The 17617-nt window shown below is 38.3% G+C and overlaps 1 pseudogene; it reads left to right on the forward strand.

Moving 5' to 3' along the window:
• Positions 1-3057: 3057 nt before the first annotated feature.
• LOC107151437 lies at positions 3058-4413 on the forward strand (annotated as a pseudogene).
• The last annotated feature ends 13204 nt before the right edge of the window (positions 4414-17617 follow it).

Below are 17617 nucleotides of genomic sequence, written 5' to 3' on the forward strand. Positions count from 1 at the left end.
CTAGAGAGTTGAACCATTACAGCCTGCCCGGTGACCACCCAGGGCCCCTACCAGGGCACCTAATGCTCATGTCAGAACCTTCTGGAACAACTTCAGAGACTACATGGTGCCACCTGTGTGGGGTGTGTGTATTTTTTCAGTGCAAAGTTCATTCCATCTTAGTGAATACCTGAGGGCAAGCTGAATGCCAACCTGATTCCCTCCTTCCTTGTACCCACCTGACGTTGAGAACAGAACTGCTGGTGTAATAACTGTGCCCACTGCTTATGCCATTAGCAGCACACAACGGCCATTAGATATGGTCCCCACAGGGTCCCCAGGATTGTCTGGAATAGTCATGAAGCAAGAAAAAGAGAATTCAAATCCCAGCTCCCTCCCATACTGCCTCGCTGACCTCAGTGAGGCTGATGAGCAACCAACCCAGTCAACACATTTGAAAGGTTAGGCAATTTCTAGAAAAATAATTTCCTAAAAAAAAAAAAAAAGCTCACCAAGGAGTAAGTACCTTTAGTATTAAGAAAAAGTTTCAATAATGGAAAGATAATAGGGCTACTATTCCCTTCTGTGCTCTTATTTTCAGCATCCCAGGATTAACCCTGGAGTTACCCAGATCTCTTTGGCTAGAGTTTGTAACAACCCCTGGAAACCCAGGAATCAGTCCTCTAGGAGACTTAACTCCTCCGAGACCCTCACTTCCCAAATGGCTCATTTCACTGGTGAGGAAACCAAAGCCCAGAAAGGGGAACTTGAGAATGCAGAGTAGAAATTTAAGGTTTGGTCTAAGGGCTTCTCATGTGTGTCCCCCTGTTCACCCTCTATATTCTGTCCTTAGGACACTCATATGTGAATTGGAAACATTAATAACAATGATAATGCAAATAACAGAAATGAATTTAGCAAGATTCCCTAAGGTTCTGGGTGGGAACCCAGAGAGTCCTTGGTAAATTAAAACCCCTGGGACAGTTGTGACTTTCAACCATATTCATGATCTTTCTTGCTATTGACCAACACCTGACTCTTCCCTCTCTCAGCTGTAACTCTGAGTTACTCTTCTGCGGTCTGTATAAAGTTCCACTGATATGTGACTCTGGTCTTCTATGCCTGTCCCAGCCGCACATGACTACTGCAGGACTGCAATTCTGCTACAACCACCTGGCCTCACCCTGAGGCTCTTGTGAAGAGTCTGGACATCAACAGACAGCACAGGGCCAAAACCAAGGAGGGACACACCTGGCCTCCAGTGCTCACTACAAGATCCTACTGGTCTTTCCACCATTTCCCCTCCCAGGCACTTCACATCCACAGTTTTGAAACCTTCTAACCCTGAGACCCTCCAATGCATATCCCTGGATTCTCCCCTCCCGAGTCCCTTAAAGTATGTCAATGAAACACCCCCATATCCAGTCTCACATCCTTTAAAATCTCAATAAAATCCAGGACTTGAATTCTAATCATAGACCTCAAAATCCACACCGGAGAGGTCTCAACCTAATACCACAAACCCAAAACTCAGGTCTCAGACATCAAAATCCTCTAATATCCTCAGTTCTGTGTGATCTCTGTTGGTAGTGGCAAATCATCATTACTTTGAACTCCATGTCCCTGGACAGCGAGATGCCATTTCTGGGAATCTTTCAGTAGGATGTTGCTGAAAGAAACATCCATTTAGGTGACCACTGTTAATGGGGCAGATTCCATGCCTGGCATGGAATTTACAGTTCGATAGCTTTGAATTCAAAAGCCTGCTGCCCTGGGGTGAAAGAAACATGGCCATGCTCAACAGCCTTGAAGTGCCAGCTGCCCAGAGCTAGAGAAGATATCATAAAAGTAGATAAGCTCCAATTCCCCCATTCCTGCCCAACTTCACTTTTGTTTACCTTAAAGAAGTTTTTCTCAAATCCTTTTGATGTTTTTTTGCCTATATAAAGCACGTGGGCTCTCCCACTTTGTCAGAGATCAGATCTCACCAGGGCTGATTCACCCACGAGCCTGCTAGTAACCTATAATTCTATGTCTTTATTTCTTATATTTCTTATTTCTAACTCCCCATCAGCCCAAGTTCAGGAAACTGAGTGTCATGCACGTCATGACAATTGGGGCCTAAACAGGCCTCAAACTCTCATGGGAACTCTGATTGTCAAGGTTGAGTGGGAAACTCCTCAAAAAGAGATGTGCATTAGTCATTTTAAATAAAAGGGGGAGAGGAGTGACTTTTTAAAACTAGGTTGGTGTTGAGCTGGGGCTGTGGCTCAGCGGCAGAGCATTTGCCTAGCATGCATGAGGCACTGGGTTCGATCCTTAACCCCACATAAAAATTTAATAAATAAATAAATAAATAAAGGCATCCTATCCATCTCAACTACAAAAAAAAAGGTTTTTTTTATTTAAAAAATAGCCCAGTGTTAATATAAAAACATCAATGTAATTATATACTGAGTGTATTCTTATCTCCCAAGTATATAAGTCTTTAAAATATAACATAGCTGATGCTCTCCAAATTGAGGTTTTCTATAATGATGGTCTTTTGCAGACATATAAAAATAGCAAATTTGATTAAAAATACATTTATGTCATTTAATATTTTACAATTAAATAAAAATAATCTATCATAAGTTATAAAGTTTTATGTTACTCTTTACACTAAGGAGTAAATGTAAATATGTTTTTACAGACAATAAAGAGAATCTGGTTTATTTGAAAGGTCAACAATATGAGATATAAAAACATTTTGCCACTTTTCCACAAAAGGGGGTCAAAAGCTGTCTTAACTTGTTTGGTTCATGTTTCAGATATAATGTTAAATGATGTTAACTAATTCACATTGATTCAAAAATGATATACAAAAACTATCTCTTACATGAGCAGAAGTAGTTCTGGTCATCCTCTACCGTCTTGCTATAGCATTTGAGGGAAGAAGAAGGAAAATTACTCGCGCTACAGCAAACATTTTTGTAAGTAGTTTTGTTGACCAGATTCCTGGAAGGAATTCTAGCAGAGTCAAAGGCCACATTGAAATTGCATGGAGCCAAGCTTGCCACCAAAAGCCCAAGAGTCACCATGATGCTGAGCACCGAAGATGGGGAGGGATTCGTGGTGACAGTCAGGGGGCTACCCTAGTCCTGCCCAGCTGATAAAGGAATGCATTTCTTCTCTGATTGCAAAATCCAAAGTGGCACCTCAAGTATTCGTTTCATCTACACCAGAGAAGGCAGACCAAGAAGGCAGATGAAGCATTTGTTGAACTTGAATCTGAAGAGGAAGTGAAATTGGCTTTGAAGGACAGAGAAACCATGTGACACAGATATACTAAAGTATTCAAGTGCAACAGTGTTGAAATAGATTGGGTCCGAATGGTCCTGATACTGCCACGATAGCTTCATCTGGCTTAGAGGACTCCATTTGGCTGTAGCAAGGAAAAGATTGTTCAGTTCTTTTCAGGGTTGGAAATTGTGCCAAGTGGGATGACACTGCCGGTGGACTTTCAGGGGTGGAGCACAGGGCAGGCTTTTGTGCAGTTTGCTTCACAGGCGATAGCTAGAAAGGTCTTAAAGAAACACAAGTATAGGGCACAGGTACATTGAAATCTTCAACAGTAGCAGAGCTGAAGTTGGAACCCACTATGACCCCCCTTGAAAGCTCCTGGCTATGCAGCAAGTAGGTCCTTATGACAGGCCAGGAGCTGGCAGAAGATATAATAGCATTGGCAGAGGAGCTGGTTTTGAGAGGACGAGGCAGGGTGCATGTGGTGGAGGGTATGGAGGCTATGATGACTATGATGGCTATAATAATGGGTATGGCTTCTGGTCTGATGGATTTGCAACAGACCTCAATTATTGTTTCTCAGGAATGTCTGATCATAGATATGGAGATAGTGGGTCAAGTTTCCAGAGCACCACAGGACATTGTGCACACATGAGGGGGTTACCTTACAGAGCCACCAAGAATGATATTTGTAATTTTTTCTTACCTCTTAACCCCATGAGAGTATATATTAAAATTGAATCAGATGGCAGAGTTACTCATGAGGCAGATGTTGAATTTGCTACCCATGAAGATGCTATGGCAGCTATGGCAAAAGATAAAGTTAATATGCAACATAGATATGTGGAGCTCTTTTTGAATTCTACTGCAGGAACAAGTGGGGGGGGCTTATGATCACAGCTGTGTAGAACTCTTTTTGAATTCTACAGCAGGGCCAAGTGGTGGTGCTTATGGTAGCCAAATGAGGGAGAAATGGCCTTATAAAACCAGCCTAGTTATGGGGGTACTGTTACCCAGCAGCTGAGTGGTGGTTATGGAGGTAGCTATGGTGGTCAGAGCAGTGTGAGTGGTTATGACCAAGTTCTGCAGGAAAACTCCAGTGACTATCAGTCAAACCTTGCTTAGGTAGAGAAAGCATACTAAACAGCTACTACAGATATAAAATATGTGCATTTATGGGAGCTCAGTAGAATGGGAGAAATGTCTAGTATATCCAGTATGATTGGTAAATGGGAAATAAAATTGATTCTGATCACTCTTGGTCAACTTGCTTTCCTTTCTTCCTTTCTTTCTATTTTTTAAGATAACAAATAAAACTTAAGCTGACAGTTTTGCATTACAGACTTATGATTCATGCTTACTGTAAACTGGAAATCAAGATTGTTTTCAAACTTTAAGCTCAGTAATTTTGAACACTGAAACATTCATCTAGGAAGTAATAACAAAGTTCAGCATTGGCCATAACTTCTGAAACAACTCTCAGCTTTCCTCAAGTTAGTTAAGTTGTAGGGGTGTTCCTAAGCAGTAAGCATATTTAGGTTAAAGCAGTTTCACTTATGCTAAGTGTTGCTCTTATACCACAATACACTGAAAACTATAGATTCACGCTGAGAAACATGCTTTTCTATAAAACTAAAATATAGGAGCTGTGTCTACATTTCAAAGTGAAAACATTTGACATGTTTGTTAATTGTAGCTTTTGATTTAATATCCTGTAAGGCACATGAGTGTACACGTCTACTTTTTTTTTAAAGATCTGGGACAATTTTGAGCTGTAATACCAATACTTTAGAAGCTTGGTCATGTCGTTTGTATGAAATTCTGAGGCTTTAATTTGAATCTTTCCTTTATTCTGATTTTCATTTAGATGTATTATACCAAGTGAAACTTGTTAAATAAACCTTACTTTTTAAAGCTGGGGAAAAAAAATCCTTTGTAAAATAATACTTTTAAAAAGAGACTAAGATTAGTGCTAAAAATAAAACAACTTACCTAAGATTTGTCAATAGGCCACCTCACCTGAGCTAAGACTCTGCCTCTTACCTTATTCAATGTTTAAATCAACCATTCAAGTTGATTTAAAGTTAAGTTCAAAAGATAGATTTTTGATATAAAGATTATTATAACCTTAAAATAAAGAATATATATATACACATATATATATAAAGGTTTAAAATTACAAAAAAAAATTATGTTCCTTGATTCATAGCTATTATACAAATTGTATATGTTTTTTAACTCTTGTTAATTGCATTGTACATTTTCCTTATACACTTTACAACTATTATCTGTTAATGCCTTACATAAGTACAATTTCTAATATAACAACCTAAGTTAATTTAAGATAATAAGGCCATTACCTATAGGACAAACAAGATGTAAGGCTGGCTTTCAGTATTTATACAGTCCCTATGATTTTGTGACTCAACTAAGTATTGGTAGAAGCTAAGGCTTCTTTCTTCTGTGGTGCCCTCTTTAACTTAACAACAACATTGACTTTAGCAATCCTCACGTGCCTAACAGGTGACTTTTACTAACTTTCCCAGCCAAGTAAAAATACTCATTAAGTCAGTTTTTTACCGTTTACATACTTTTGCAGTGCTGGGCCATTCTCTACAATTTAAGGCTAATGATGCTCAAGCTGATACCAGCTCTTCTTTTCAACAATTACACAAACAAAAAAAGGGGAGGATAGAACCCCACAAATTGTTTGAGTCATGCTTCCCTTGTTTTAAATTTTTTAAATTGTGATTCTGAAGGTCGCACTGCTGCTGAGAGACACACGTCTTCCACTACAACAGGCCCATTAGGCTTAGTTTGGTGGAAAGATTATAAATAGGACAATGGAAGGGACCAGACCCAGTAATAATATGGGACAGAGGCTATGCTTGTATCTTTCCAGAAGCTGCAGCTCATCCTATCTGGCTACCTGAAGGTGCTGTTCACTGTCTCATAGAAGACCTCGAGCCACAGTTCAAAAAACTGAAGAACCTGACACATCAGGCTAAACAGATAGTTAAACAACAAACAGAGAAGCCCTAAGTCTCCAGCCACAATGTTTGTGGCTATACTAGTTTTATTGTGCAGTGGAAGACGTGTGTCTTTTAGCAGCAGTGCGACCTTCAGAATCACAATTTAAAAAATTTAAAGCAAAAAAAACAAAAAAAAAATTTAAAACAAGGAAAGCATGACTCAAACAATTTGTGGGGCTCTATCCTCCCCTTTTTTTGTTTGTGTAATTAGTGGAATCCATGGGAAAACTTATTGGACCTATTTCCCAGATCCACCTTTAGTTGTGCGGTCTGGAAAATCCATCCCAGTATTTAATAATGATACTTATTTGATGGGAGGTTTTACAGACAAACACATTACACCTATTCATGCCATGAATTTAACTATACCGAATATAGCAGTAACCTACTTATAAGTTGGTCCCATGATAAACATGCTGGCTGTTTAAAAGTAACCTTCAAGGAAAAGACAACTTATAGGGGACCCAGAACAGCTAATAATACCGGGCCTTGGGACTTGAGATCATATGTCCAGACAGTTATTAAAATGGGACTTGCCCATAATAAGCCAGTCATTCCCATGGAACATCGACCAATATCTTACTTGCTTTAATCATTCTGCAATAGAATGTGGTATCTTTCCTAAGTGGATGAAATGTACAAATGCCTTGCTAGTACAGCATAAATTTCCTGTTAGTGGTGGTGGATATATTTTGGATTGGCCTCCAAGAATTGAAAAGAGATAGCTATGTCAGGATTCCTGACTCCTGGAGAATTTGTTAGTAATGTCTTGACTTTCAGTGATGGTGGCATACAAACAGATCTATAGCATTTAATAGCTGCCTCCAATTTTTCTCGAATATACAGATGGCCCCATGCCTGACTTTATAGACAGGAACTGCAAAGAGGGTTCCTGCTATGGCCTGTAGGTCTGTGTTCAATCTCCTTATGCATTAATTTCTAGAAATGTAAGTCTTATTAGCTGTTCTGGGTCCCCTATATGTTGTCTTTTCCTCGAAGGTTACTTTTAAACAGCTAGAATGTTTATCATGGGACCAACATAGTAGATTCCTGCTATATTTCATATAATTAAATTCATGGCATAAATAGGTGTAATGTGTTTGTCTGTTAAAAAGAAAAACACAACTCATGTAACTTGTATGACATGTAATCTGACTAACTGTATCACCAGATATAATAGAGGGAAAGGGGCACTCCTTCTTCACCAACCCTCCTTTGTTATTCCCAGCTAACATTACAGTACCATGGAATGCTGATGTTGGAGTTAAGTCTTGCAACAGATGCATGTCCTGCTAAACAGACCCTGGCACATTGTTGGTCTCATTGTACTCGGAGTAGTTGCTTTAATATCTTTTTTGGCTTCTACCATGACAGCTTCTGTGCCCTTATCTAAAAATATCTAAAGTGTTAATTATTTGGCTCAAAATATTTCCAAAGCCTTACACAATCAGGTAAATATTGATGAAAGGATCAAGACTAAGTTAAATGCTTTCAAAGCTACTCTCATAAACATTGGAAATGAACTTGCTGCTCTCAAATTTAAGCAATGGCTTAGATACCATGCCAGTTCTAAGTATAACTGTGTTGCTGAAGCCAAATATACTGCTTCCAACTGGGATTGGGAAAAGGTCAAAAGTCATCTAATGGGCTTTTGTCATAGTAATAATAACAGTCTGAACCTTATGGAGTTACATAATCACACCCAGGACATTCAGGAAAGCAGGAATAAACTTGTGGATCCTGCATCACTTGCTGAATGGATACTTAATGATATAAAAGGCTTTAATCCTGGAAATATGTTGAAAAATTTCTCGTGGTAAATTTTTGGGATATACCAGATGATTCTGGTGGCCTTGTTGGCCTGCCTGAGTGCAATGGTGTTGAAATATATATGGAAGCAAGGAGTCTCCAGGAGAAGCTGTCTCCAGGTCCCACTCCACTGCCCTTCACTGGAAACTCTCTGCAGCTGGACAAGGACAATATGTACAACTGCCTCATGAAGGTGACACCAGGCAGGGAAGTGGGTGGAATTGGGTAGGCCTGGGGGCTGCCCAGTTTCTCTGTGGCTTTGTGCCAGAGGATTGACCATGATGACTCATTTTCTTAGGACAGGAGTTTTTCAGGTTTAGCAGACAGTTCCTGGCCAGGAAATTCCAGATCTTGGGATTTTAACCCCTTGACAGTCAGAGCCTGAGAGAAATGCCAGTTGCTGGGATGACAGATGTGAACAACCATGTGCACCATGATTAACCCAGACAATCTGGATGGTGGGATAGAGAGGATGAAATAGAGCACCCCACAGCTGACAGAAACAGAGTACCCGACAGTTTTGATCACCTTAGTGGAAATGCCATTTTTCTCACATTAAGAATTGTTTTATTTTATTTTGTTTGCACCAAACTCTACCAGAGTTTTAAAGGAAAGCTAAATCAGACTTTCTCAACTATTCCATGAAATGGAAGGTGAGGGAACCCTACCAAATACATTCTATGAAGCCAGTATAACCCTGATTCCAAAACCAAACAAAGACACATAAAGAAAACTACACACCAATATCCCTAATGAAAATGCATGCAAAAAAAACCCAATAAAATATTAGCAAACCACATTCAAAAGCACATCAGAAAGATAATACACCATGATCGAGTGGGACTCATTCCAGGGATACAAGGATGGTTCAACAAATAAATAAATTTAATTCTCCACTCAATCCGAATTGAGGACAAGGATAATAGGATGATTTCAATAGATGCAGAAAAGTCCTTTGATAAAATCCATCACCCACTCATGTTATAATGCCAGAAAAGTGGTCATAGAAGGAACTTATTTTAACATTATAAAAGCTATATATGACCAGCCCAAAGCCAACATCATACTGAATGCAGAAGAACTAAAGGCATTTTCTCTAAAATCACAAACAAGACAAGTATGTCCACACTGACTACATCTACTTACTATAATTCTTAAAACTCAAGGCAGAGCAATTAGACAACAAAAGAAAATTAATAGGATAAAAATAGGAAAGAAGTCAAACTATCTCTGTTCACTGATGACATGATCCTCTATCTATAGGACAAAAAAATCAACATTCATAAATTATTATACTCCAACAGTGATTATACTGAGAAAGAAATCAGGAAAACTAAGCCATTCAAAATAACCTTAAAAAGATAATTGGGGAATTAATCTAAACAAGGAGGTGAAAGATCTCTAAAATAAAATTTAAGAACACTGAAGAAAGAAATTGAAGAAGACCCTAGAAGATGGAAAGTCCTCCCATGCTCTTGGACAGAGTTAATATTGTCAAAACCTTCACATTACAAAAAGAACTATAGAAATTCAATGCAATTCTCATCAAAATAGCAATGATATTCCTCACAGAATTAGAAAAAGCAGCAATAAAATTCATTTGTAAGAATAATAGAAATGAAATATCCAAAACAATCCTGAGCAAAAAGAGTAATGTTGGAAACATCACAATACCTGATCTCAAATTATACTACAGAGCTATAGTAACAAAAACAGCATGGTATTGGCATGAAAACATACATGAAGATGAATGGAATAGAAGACAGAGGCACAAACCCATATTCTTACAGACATCTGATATTTGACAAAGGGGCCAAAAATATATATTGGAGGAAAGATAGCCTTTTTTAACAAACGGTGCTGGGAAAACTGGATATCCACATAGAAGAATGAAACTATACTCGTTTATGTCAAACTGCACCAAATTCAATCAAGATGGATAAAAAGGCCTAGAATTAGAACAGAAGTACTACAACTGCTAAAAGAAAACATAGATTCAACATTTCAACATATTGGTTCAGGTACTGACTTCCTTAATGAGACCCCTAAAGCTCAATAAATAAAACAAAAAAAAAATCAGTAAGTGGGATGCTATCAAATTAAGACACTTCTGCACAACACAGTAGAATATTAAGACCAGAGTACAAAATAGGAGAAAATCTTTGCCTTCTGCTCTTCTGACTGGGGATTAACATCTAGAATAAATAAAGAATTCAAAAACCTTTTCATCAAGAATAAATAAATAACAATCAAATAGCCAAGAATTATATGAAAAAAAATGTTCATCATCTATAGCAATCAGGAAAATGCAAATCAAAACTACACTAAGATTCTCAGGGATTCCTGAGATCCACACTCTCAGTAGAGACCATCAGGTGACCAGACATAGGGGTGTGTCCATCTACTCTCTCTAGAGTAGATAATACCTAACAAGGTCCCAAAGGCCTGATTAGAGCTAAGGCACAGCTGCCAGGACACCCTTATTGGAACCTCCTGGCAGTATATTAACCAGGTTTTTCCAGACAAAACACCAGTGTATGACAGATACTTCCCTCTCCATCCTACTTTTTACTAGAGAGAAGGGAAGCTGAGAGCTATTTCCACCACCTTCATTCTTAGGCCACTCCAGGTGGCAGTTCAGTAAGCAATGCAAAAGAGGACAGTCATAACAACCCCTAATCCTTGCTTTCTCTATGGGATACACAGCCCAAGAAGAAATGGAAAAGACAGTCAGGCATATGCAGTGATCATCCATCACCATCCTCACCAACAGTTTTGATCAGCAAAGGGGAGACAATATTTTAATTTTTATTAAGAGTACTTTTTCTGGCCTGGCACAATAGCACATGCATATAATCCCAGTGGCTCGGGAGCCTGAGGCAGAAGGATTGCAAGTTCAAAGCCAGCCTCAGCAAAAGTGAGGCACTAAGCAATTCAGTGAGATCCTGTATCTAACTAAATACAAAATAGGACTGGGGATGTGGCTCAGTGGTTGAGTGCCCCTGAGTTCAATCCCCAGTATGCTCCTACCAGAAAAAAAAGAGTACTTTTTCCTTAATTTTTATTTTATTTATTCAATTGCCATATCTAGTTCACAACTTTTTTTTTTTTTTTTTTTTGCTGTTGGCAATTGCTGAACCCACTGTTCTTTTTTTTTTTTTTTTTGTTTTTTTTTTTTTTTGGTAAGTAGTATTGTAGGTGTCATAGTAGCTACCAGGTATTTATTTATTTATTTTAATATTTTGTCTTAGTTCAAGTTAGACACAATACCTTTATTTTATTTTTATGTGGTGCTGAGGATCAAACCCAGCACCTGCACATGCTAGGCGAATGATCTACCACCCAGCCCCATCAGACCCGTATTTTAATGCTGCATATTGTTTGCTTCTGTTGTTGCTATTGTTTATTTCCCCCGTTTCTATGATGTGCTGAGAATACACTGATACACTACAAGTTCAAAGGTGGAGACTCTGCTGCTGTGCTAAACCCAGCCTACAGGCAATGCACCTTTGGACATCAGTACAGGACATGAATGAGAAATTCAATAAGGAGATAGAGATATTGATAAACATCAAACAGAAATCTTGCAAGTGAAAGACACAATAAATCATTGTAAATGTTCAACTGAACATAGACCATGCTGAAACAGAATCTCAGAGCTGGAAGTCTAAGTGAACAACCTTGAATATCAAAACAGTACTAAAGAAAAAAAAAAGGGAATCATGACCACAATATGCAAAAACTCTGGGAAAACATTAGGAGACCAAATTTTAAAATTACTGGAATTGAAGAGCATTGTGAAATGTGAGCTAATGGAGTTCATAAGCTCTTTGGGGAAATAATAACAGAAAATTTTCAAAACCTTGAGAATGAGATGGACATCCAGATATGGGCAGCATTCAGAAAGCCAAATAAAGACCAAAGGAGAACCCTTTATGACACATTATAATTTAAATGCCTAACACAGAGAATAAAGCTAGAATTTTTTAAAGCCTCAATAGACAAAATATCATGTTACAGTGAGAGGCAAGCAAGTCAGATTTCTGATTTCTTAGAACATACCATAAAATTCAGGAAGCCTTGAAAGGCTGTGTTTCAAGCCCTGAAGGAAAATAACTGTCAACCAAAAGTGCTATATCCAGCAGAGCTATTCTTCATAATAGAAGAGGAAATAAAACCTTTCATGATAGGCAGAAACTAAAAGAACTTATGTCTACATAGCTACCACTAGAGAAAACATTTAAAGAAATACTATACAGAGGGAGGGAGCCAAGATGGCAGAGTAGAGGAGATACTGCTTCTGGTGGCTCTGCCCACAAATCTGAGAAAATAGTCAAAAGGCTTCTCCACCGGGTCCTGCCTTGATGAAAAACTACATCTCAGAGCATGTGACAGGACCCCATACAGCAAATTTTTTGCAGATTCCACTAGAGCAGCAATCGTGGCGCAGAACGACGGCCCCAAAGCCCACAGTCTGAACCCATGCAGCCCACAAGTGGCGGATCAGAAGTACAAACTTAGCACCTCTACAGAACTGTAGATCGCCAGACTACACTCTGCTCCCACGCAAGTCACCAGACCAAATTCTAGCCACACCACAAGGTCACCCCAGCAACCCCACCTCACCAAATACCCAATGCAGGAAACAGACAGAATCCATCTTGGAAAACCTTTCTCACCATCTCTTGGTAGGCGTGGCTACCAGCACGGTTCTGCAGATGATCAGGTACCTGGGTTCCAACTCCCCCACCCCCAGATGTGATAACTCAAAACCTTTCTTACAATCTTTTGGGGGGCATGGCTATCAAGGCAGAACTGCAACTGTACATACAGGCACCTGGTTTCTAACTCTGAGAGACTAAGAGCAGGGAGGCTCTAGGCAGAAGCTAAAGCCCTCTCACGCAGGTTACCTCCACCACCCTGAGCACAGAGACTCAAGCTTGGAATAGACAATGCCACCTACTGGAAAAAAGAAAACAGAATTCTAAGAGGTTTTTTTTCCTCTCTTCTCATCCATTCTCCTCTACCCTTCCCTCTCTGGTCCTCACAACCCCAACATATGTGAAACCAAGAACTTTGCATGAAATAGGACTTTGAGAACTGAATCACCAGAATAATATAGAGAAATTGCATAAGCCCCCCTCCCTCTTTTTTTTTCTTATTTTCTTTCCCCTCTCTCTTTTTTCTTTCTTTCTTTCCTTTTTATTTTCTTCCTCCCTCTCTCCCACTTTCAAACTCCTAACTTTTACTATTTTTACTTCGGGTAATTTTCTAAATACTTATAGGTGTTTAATTTTATGGCTTCTTCCCTAAACTACCTCCTGTCTATTCATTAGAGTCCTCCTCCAAAGTTGCTAAGATATATTAACCCCATACACCCACACCTTTCCCCCTTAACATAACATCCTATACCCGACCTTCAGTTCTCTATATGCCACCAGAAACTGTATGCCTTTTATAAAACTAATGACTACATTTTAAATAATAATTGAATCCAACATCTCTAGACATAGAAACTAACTATAAATGTATTAATAACGAAAACTTGCCCATAGATGATGTATTGTTGATATTGGGAACTGTTAACATTGTCTTTCCCCACAAAGGAGAGATTTTGGAACTATACAAGAGCAATATAAATCTATAGGGGAAAAACAATAACACAACCATCTCACAGAGCTGGAAAGAAACGTGAGCAACATGAAAAGACAAGGAAAGAAAGGACCACAAACAATGCAAGACAATACAACATTAGAAAAGGTAACATCTACAACAGAAAAAATGTCAGATAAAGATTTCAGGATATACATGGTTCAGATGTTCTGGAGTATCAGGGAAGACATTAGACAACAAATGTAGGCAATGAAAGATCACTTCGACAATGAATTACATAAACAAATCCAAGAAGCAAAATATCATCTCTACAGGGAGCTAGAGGTTATACAAAAAAAACAAACAGAAATCCTAGAAATGAAAGAAATGATAAATTTAAAAACTCAAATGAGAGTATCACCAGCAGGTAGACCACTTAGAAGATAGGACATCAGACAACAAAGTATATCATCTCAAAAAGAACGTAGACAGCACAGCAAGACTAATAAGAAGCCACGAGCAGAACATCCAAGAAATATGGGATAGCTTAAAGAGACCAAATTTAAGAGTTATTGGGATAGAGGAAGATATTGAGGTCCAAACCAAAGGAATGAGCAACTATTCAATGAAATAATATTAGAAAACTTTCCAGAAATGAAAAATTAAACAGAAATTCAAATCCTAGAAGCCTACAGGATGCCAAATGTGCAGAATCACAAAAGATCCACACCAAGACACATTAAAATGAAAATGCCCAACATACAGAACAAGGAGAAAATTTTAAAAGCCACAAGGAAAAGGAAGCAGATTACATATAGAGGTAAACCAATTAAGTTAACGGCTGATCTTTCAACACAGACCCTGAAAGCTAGAAGATCCTGGAACAACATATTTCAAATGCTGAAAGATAATGGGTTCCAACCAAGAATCTTGTATCCAGCAAAATTAAGCTTCAGGTTTGAAGATGAAATAAAAACCTTCCACGATAAACAAAAGTTAAAAGAATTTGCAGATAGAAAACCGGTGCTTCAAAACATCCTTGGCAACACATTTCATGAAGAGGAAATGAAAAATAACACTTAAAAACCAACAGTGGGAGGTAGTACACTAAAGTAAAAACTAATCAAAGAGGAAAATCAGGTCAAGTTAAATAATAAAAATAAACAAATATGGCTGGAAATACAAACCATATCTCAATAGTAACCCTAAATGTTAATGGCTTAAACTCACCATTCAAAAGACATAGGCTAGTAGACTGGATTTTTAAAAAAGATCCATCAACATGCTGCCGACAGGAGACTCATTTGATAGGAAAAGACATACACAGACTGAAGGTGAAAGGTTGGGAAAAATCATATCATTCACATAGACCTTGGAAGCAAGCAGGAGTGTCCATACTCAAATCAAATAAAGTAGACTTCAAGCCAAAGTTAATCAAAAGGGATAAAGAAGGACACGACATACTGATCAAGGGAACCATACACCAACAAGACATAACAATCATTAATATATATGTCCCAAACAATGGTGCAGCTATGTTCATTAAACAAACTCTTCTCAAGTTCAAGAGTCAAATAAACCACAACACAATAATCATGGGTGATTTTAACACACCTCTCTCACCACTGGACAGATCTTCCAAACAAAAGTTGAATAAAGAAACTATAGAACTCAATAACAAAATTAATAACTTAGACTTAATTGACATATATAGAATATATCAACCAACATCAAGCGGATATACTTTCTTCTCGGCAGCACATGGATCCTTCTCAAAAATAGACCATATATTATGCCACAGGGCAATTCTTAGCAAATACAAAGGAGTAGAGATACTACCATGCATTTTATCCAATCACAATGGAATGAAATTGGAAATCAATGATAAAATAAGGAAGAAAAATTCCTGCATTACATGGAGACTGAACAATATGCTACTGAATGAACAATGGGTTACAGAAGACATGAGGATGAAATTATAAAATTCTTAGACATAAATGAGAACACAGACACAACATATCAAAATCTCTGGGACACTATGAAAGCAGTACTAAGAGGAAAATTCATTGCATGGAGTTCATTCCTTAAAATAAGAAAAAGCCAACAAATAAATGACCTCACACTACATCTCAAAGCCCTAGAAAAAGAACAAACCAGCAGCAAAAGCAGTAGAAGGCAAGAAATAATTAAAATCAGAGATGAAATCAAAACAAAAGAAACAATTGAAAAAATTGACAAAACAAAAAGTTGGTTCTTTGAAAAAATAAATAAGATTGACAGACCCTTAGCTACACTAACAAAGACAAAGAGAGATAGAAAACTCAAATTACCAACATACGTGATGAAAAAGGTAATAGCACAACAGGCACTACATGAATACAGAGGATAATTAGAAATTATTTTGAAAACTTATACTCCAATAAGATAGAAGACATTGAAGGCATCAACAGATTTCTTAAGTCATACAACTTGCCCAGATTGAATCAGGAAGATATACACATTTTAAACAGACCAACATCAAGTGATGAAATAGAAAACACCACCAGAAGCCCATCAACCAAGAAAAGCCCAGGACCAGATGGATACACAGTCGAGTTCTACAAGACCTTTAAAGAAGAACTAATACCAATACTCTTCAATTTATTTCAGGAAATAGAAAAAGAGGCAATACTTCCAAATTTATTCTATGAGGTCAATATCACTGTGTTCACAAAACCAGGCAAAGACACATCAAAGAAAGAAAATTTTAGACCAATATCTCTAATGAACATAGATGCAAAAATTCTCAATAAAATTCTGGCAAATCAAATACAAAAACATATCAAAAAGATCATGCACCATAGGGGAGGAGTAGGGAGGATAGGAAGGGCAGCAGAATAGACAATATGATTGATGTATGAACATTCCATGTATGTATTATATATCAAAATACATTCTGCTGTCATGTATGATTAAAAAATAGATAAATAAATAAGTAACTAAAAAGATCGTGCACCATGATCAAGTGGGATTCATTCCAGGTATGCAAGGTTGCTTCAACATAAAGAAATCAATAAACATAATTCATCACATCAATAGACTCAAAGATAAGTGCTGGGAGCCATTAGCCAAGTAGGTATGACAATTTCCTTGCCAGCATACCCCATGTTGCTTAGTGGAAGGACTCATGGAAATAGGACATTTTGCAGTGACATTGCATGTAAGGTGACCTTGCTCAAGGACCAGGGCAGATCCGGGTTTAGGGTGTTCCCGGTTTAGGACAATCCGGGTTTAGGGCGTTCCCGGTTTAGGACAATCCGGGTTTAGGGTGGTTCCAGGTTTAAGGTTATTCCTGCTGGGAATAGGGCGTATCCTGCTGCCTGAGTTCCCCTTGAGTTCTCACGGGATTCAGACAGTATTTGGGGGGAGACAGAAGCCCAGTGGGGGTGGATTTGGGCAGAGAACGTGGATTTCCCCAGAACGTGATTGTAGAGTGCTGGTGTGAGTTTGGGAATAAAGAGTTGCTGTTTGAATCTACAAGCTGTGTGGTGGCTCGTGATTTTGTGCCCAGCCAGACTGCGGCATTTGGTGGTCCGTACGCGGAACGTCTGAAACTTGGAGGTAAGTGAAATTGCTCGCCCCTGAGGGAAGGCGAGAGAATGGGTGAGCATTTCAAAAAACGATATGTTCTTGTTTTTATTTATTTTGCTTTTATTTCAAGTTGCCTGTTCCTAGAACTTTCTCAGGCAAACTGGGGGAAATGGTTCACTCAAGGTTTGAAGTTGTTCGCCTCCGAGGAAGAGAAATTGTTAGAGAAAGGAGGCACCCCAGTAAGACCAAGAACAGTTAGGATATATGTTGATACAATACAAAAATGTAGCCCATGGCTTTTTAAAGACGAGTTATTAAGTATATCAATGGGACCATCATGGTATCCTGTAGAA

Source organism: Marmota marmota, unplaced genomic scaffold, assembly GCF_001458135.2.
Source record: "Marmota marmota marmota unplaced genomic scaffold, marMar, whole genome shotgun sequence".
NCBI classification, from domain to species: domain Eukaryota; kingdom Metazoa; phylum Chordata; class Mammalia; order Rodentia; family Sciuridae; genus Marmota; species Marmota marmota.